The following is a 5,773-nucleotide window of genomic DNA, read 5'->3' as shown; positions in this document are numbered from 1 at the left end:
GTTTGGACTTGTAGTCCTGTTTTGGTTGCATGTTGGTGTTGTTTTTAGGAGGCCTTTAAATTTTTTTTCTATATGTAATCTCCCATTACTTGTCTTGTAACCACGATATTCCTCTGATAAAAGTGAGGGTATATTAATAAATAAATGGAGATGCCACCCTTCTTTTGAAAAAAAGAATAAAGTATGTTTTTTTCATTGATAAAAGAAAGAAATTCGATAAAGTGCACCAAGGGGATGGGACTTGAATAAAAACAAGGAAAGAGAAAAGAAAAAATAAATAAATAACACACACAAATAGAAGAGTATCAATTGTCACACAAAATATCCAAAAAACCAAAAACAACATGTAAATCTAAAGCATGGCAGCCATGAACAGCTAGCTAGAGAACTAAATCATCTATCTTCAAGAATTGTGAAAGATGCATTTGCTTCTTCAAAAACTCTTCAATTCCTCTTCAATTCCTCTTCTTCCGCGATACAATAATAATAATAATAATAATAATAATAATAATAATAAAGGCGAGGGATTAATGATGAAGTTATTTTCCTATTAGTTCCAAATCTCCATCTCAACAATCCCTGCAATATACCAGGATTTATCCAACCAGTGCCTACCCAAGTCCCATAGGTTTTAGTCCACCGGCATTGCAGCAAAATGTGATCCATAGATTCAGCATCTTCGGCACATAGAAAACATTTGTTTACCAGAATGTTTCCTCCTCTTCTGCAAATTATCCATTACCAAAATTTGAGGGGCAGAATAATAAATATAACTGATCCAATTCAGTCCAGTCCAGTCCAATCCTATAACCCTTAGGTTTAGCCACCAAACCAATGGCAGCCTAATATGCATAGTAAATTTCATAATAACAAAAATTCAAAAGCAATGACATTTAAAATAGACAAGCTCATTTGAGGATCAAATTCCACTAATTAAGGATTGTTAGATGATGCTGAATCTAGAAATAATATAGTTAAACATTTCACTAAAATAATATTCCATCTCCAGTAGAAAGAACAGCAGCAAGTGTCATTTTTGTACCAAAAATAAATAAATAAATAAATACGCTTTACATTTGCAACACCTAAAAGAATTTCCATTGAACTCTATATATATCATTTCTTGCTGTGGGCTGTTTTTATTTGCATCCCTATACAAAATGTAATTCAGCTACAAAAATATATGAATTGCTAGCCCCCATTCCACCCAACCCCACCCATAAAAAAAATACATGCCCAAAAAGTGAATTTAAGTACATCATAATAAATTTCTTCTATTTATATTTCTTAAGTCTTCCACCAAAATAAACAAATATTACACATTGAAACAAGCCTAGTTATTGTTTTCATATCATTAACAAATGTTATCTTATCATCTTGAGTTGATCTTAAGAAGCAAATAATTAAGGACACTATCGGTAATTTTGTATTGCATAAACTTGAACTCTAAGTTATTATCTACGCATTTTTATTTGTAATTTTTTTTAACATACTTGACAAATTCAATTTCTGCTCCCCTATCACCAAGTGCATTATTATTATTATTATTATTATTCAAAAAAACTTGAAATTATAAAAACCTTTCTAAGATAACAAATCTTTAATATAATTTGTAAAATCCCAAAAATATAAATAGAAAAGCATGAAAAGGGTTTCAGAAACAAGATTTATAACTAAGGATTCTTTATTATTATTATTATTATTATTATTATTATTATTATTATTCACAAAAACTTGAAATTATAAAAACTTTCCTAAGATAACAAATCTTGAATATAATTTGTAAAATCCAAAAAATATAGATAGAAAAGCATAAAAAGGGTTTCAGAAACAAGATTTGTAAGTAAGGATTCTAGAACTTTGTCAATGCAGGAATTTCAAATTCCATTACCTAACAAAAGGATGCTTCCCATTCTCACGCCACATATCAAAATTGAATAGTCTAAAGTAGCACATTTTCCCAGTTCCAAAATAATGCTGTGAGAAGTTGAATTTCACCAATTTAAAAAATAATAATAATGCAGAAAATATGAATGAATAAATTGTAGTGTAGAAGGATATTGAGATTAATGCAGCAGTTCTGAGGGATTCAAAGTGCTTGCGAAGAACAATATAAATCCCAGAACAAGGCCTATGTATCAAATGATTTAATGGTTGATGAGTAAGACCAAGATTACACCAACTTGATGAAAAATGCTAAGAAACAAATCCAAACCCAATTTAAACTTCCCATTCCAAATATTCGAATCTAATACATCAAAATTTTGCATTTGAGTTGAATCACAAAGCTCGAGTCATTTGGACCACAGGGCTAGCTACCTCCCTCCCCCCATCCCATCATAAAATCGAGTCAGTATATAAATAATCAATTTGTATTGAGTCAACTGCATTTTACAAGTCAATATATAAATAATCAATAGTCACCTCATGAAAGGATATATAAGTATCGAAATATTAACAGTAAAATATCAAAATGATCCTACACCACCTTAAATGCCAAAATTTACCACTTTATTCAAATAATAATTTAACTCGGCAGATAAGTGAACACCCAAACACAGCCTCAACCCATCCAAACTACTAGAAGTGATCAATCGTACACAAATATCTCATGAAAGGAGATAGAAATTTTGTAAATCACTTGATAGTTCAGCTGGAAAATAAACAAATAAATATTGGACAGTTGCCAAATTGATTATCATAAGTCATGGCAATACTTACTTTTCCTGTTGAAAGAATGGTAATTTGATCATGTGATTGTTCCCAGTTTCATTTCTATTGAAAGAATGGTAATTTAATCATGTGATTGTTAAAATTCAAATACTGACGAAGTTCAAAGAAATTTAAGTTTCTGCATGTCCCACAAAGTGCAAATTAGGAAAATATGGAACTTCATTTTAATTCCAACTTGATATACATATAAATCATAATATTTCCATCACATAAAAGCTAAAATAGTCATAAATGTGCCCAAAAGAGATTTCACTAAACATCATAATGATGGTACCACAGGAAAAGTAATGGTAAGGGTTTCAGAAATAAGATTTTTTTTTTTTTTTTTTTTCACTAAAAGAGGGCGGTACCTCCATTTATTTATTAATATACCCTTACTTTTGGTGGATAAATACCATGGTTGCAAGATAAACAAAGGGGAGATTACAAAAAAATAAAATAAAATTCTAAAAAAAAACACTAGCAGCCAACCAAACAGGACAACAAAACTAAACATAACTAATAAAAAAGATAAAAACATAAACACAACCAAAAACAAATCAAAATTCACTAAATAAAACTCTAGAGTTGAACTAATGATGAATGGAAACAAGATCTCACATATCCATCCGAAAAATACCTTTCAGATAACATGGTAAAATGTGTTGTTCTTCGTAAACTACATTATTTCCTATTTCTCCTTCTTTTGTAAGAAAATCAGTCGCACTATTGTCTTCCCTATATTGATGCATCACCATGACGTTCACTTCTTCTAGAAACAAGATTTGTAAGTAAGGATTCTAGAACTTTGTCAACGTAGGAATTTCAAATTCCATCACTAACAAAAGGATGCTTCCCATTCCCACGCCATATATCAAAATTGAATAGTCATCTAAAGTAGCACATTTTCGGATTATGCTTCAACTTTTCCCTTTTACATATTAAATATTACTACCATACAAACTAGAGCATTCTACACATGGAACAAACTCTCCTGACTATGTCATGACGGAAAATCAAAATGACAACAGACAATCAGATAGCGCAGATTTGCTACTCGTGAAGAGGTAAAATAAAGCCATTACCTTCTGTTGCTCAATCACATTTGTTTATCAAACAGCAGCAGCAGCAGTAGCAACATTCTTAGGCGTTAGGAAGGTGTACAAGTTGTAGTTCAGATTAAACTTCTTCCCCCATCTAATCCCTCAAATGAATAAAAATGTCAACTGCGCCATACCAACTCCAGCAACAAGAAGAAAAAAACAAAGAAGAACAATAACCACTCCAAAAAGCCCTCACTGCCCAGAACGGTAAAATCCTGCCCTCGCAGAACTTAGGGAGACTGAACAAATCAACAGAGCTGGCGGAACATCAGTTGCGGAAGTAGAAATTGGAGGAGAGATTCAAGGGTTCGAGGTTAGGGTTTAGAAGCGGAGATGGAATGTTGCAGGGAGAGACAAAGCGAGATTAATGGAGGTTGAAGTTGTTACCCAAAGCAAGAACGAGCAGCCGCGAGACAAATGGAGGGAAAGCGAAAGACAAATGGAGGGAAAGGAGGATTGGGGGAAAGGAGTGAAGGATGTTTTTATATTTTTTTTAATAAAACAACTATTAGTGGTGATTTTCACGAACCGTCTTTAATACTATATTATTAGCTACGAATATCCTACTCGTTACTAATAATAGTTGAATAGATTATTTATTTATTTTTTAAATAAAAACACCATTAGTGACAATTTTCACGAACCGTCACTAATACCTCATTACTAGCGACGAATACTCAAACCGTCACTAATAATAGTTAAATAAATTATTTCTTTATTTTTTAAATAAAACAATTATTAGTGACGAATCATAGGAACCATAACTAATACTATAGTATTAGCGACGAATATCCCAACCGTCACTACTAATAGTTAAATAAATTATTTATTTATTTTTTAAAGAAAAACACTATTAGTGATAATTTTCACACACCGTCACTAATACCTCATTATTAGCGACGAATAACCCAACCATCACTAATAATAGTTAAATAAATTATTTATCTATTTTTTAAATAAAAACATTATTAGTGAAGCTTTTCATACACCATCACTAATACCTCATTATTTGCGACGAATATCCCAACCGTCACTAATAATTGTTAAATAAATTATTTTTTTATTTTTTTAACAAAAAACTATTAATGACGTTTTTCATGAACCGTCACTATTAATAGACTAGTAGCGACGAATATTCAAATCGTCACTAATATCAGTAAATAAATTATTTTTATATTTTTAAAAATAAAATAGCTATAAGTGACGATTTTCACAAACCATCACTAATACTATATTACTAGCGATGAATTTCCAAACTGTCACTAATATAGTTGACTTTTTCTACTAGTATAATGCTATTAGTGACGATTAATAAATTTTCATTAATAAGTGTCTTTTAGTGATGCAAAAAAACCATCACTAATACCCCAATAATCGTCACTAATATTTTTCTAGGGTAGTTTTCGTGCGAAAAATGGTTTTCCGCAATGGTTTGACTGGGAAAACTGGTTTTTAGTGACGGAGGTATTAATGATGATTTGAAATTCTTCACTAAAAGTGTCGTATTAGTGACAATTTTGATATTTGTCACTAATAGGTAAACTATTAGTGACGTTCGGCACTTTTAGTGATGAATTTTAAACTGTCACTAATATCTCCGTCACTAAAAACCAGTTTTCTTATAGTGTTAAAATGGTGAGAGTTCCATTTCCAAATAACAAAGTAAAAATTCTGATGTTGATGTTTCTGAAGAACCGAAAGTAACTATTTCAACACCTTTTCCTCAAAGATTGGTTCTTCAAGAAGTGAACTTTTTGGAATCCCTACAAGATAAAGATCCTTTCTTGTTAGAGTAAGAAACTTAATTAGAACATGTTTTATCTGATACCTTGGAGAGCGTTGGTTTATTTGTGTCTAATTTTTGTGTAGGTAACAAAATAGTGGTGACTCAAATTTGGAGACTTGCCATTTGAATCCATAAACCTGCAATCATCGAAAGAAATTCCTCCCGAACCTCC

The 5,773-nt window shown here is 31.2% G+C and overlaps 1 long non-coding RNA gene across 1 annotated transcript; it reads right to left on the bottom strand.

Moving 5' to 3' along the window:
• Positions 1–256: 256 nt before the first annotated feature.
• LOC131146390 (uncharacterized) lies at positions 257–4,267 on the bottom strand. Its single transcript, XR_009134367.1, has 2 exons — positions 3,798–4,267; positions 257–724 (listed from the first exon to the last, which is right to left on the bottom strand). It is a non-coding gene; the product is annotated as an uncharacterized LOC131146390 (long non-coding RNA).
• Between the last annotated feature and the right edge of the window lie 1,506 nt (positions 4,268–5,773).

The sequence above is a fragment of the Malania oleifera genome, chromosome 13, assembly GCF_029873635.1.
Source record: "Malania oleifera isolate guangnan ecotype guangnan chromosome 13, ASM2987363v1, whole genome shotgun sequence".
NCBI classification, from domain to species: domain Eukaryota; kingdom Viridiplantae; phylum Streptophyta; class Magnoliopsida; order Santalales; family Ximeniaceae; genus Malania; species Malania oleifera.
This window is presented reverse-complemented; position numbering and strand designations above follow the sequence as displayed.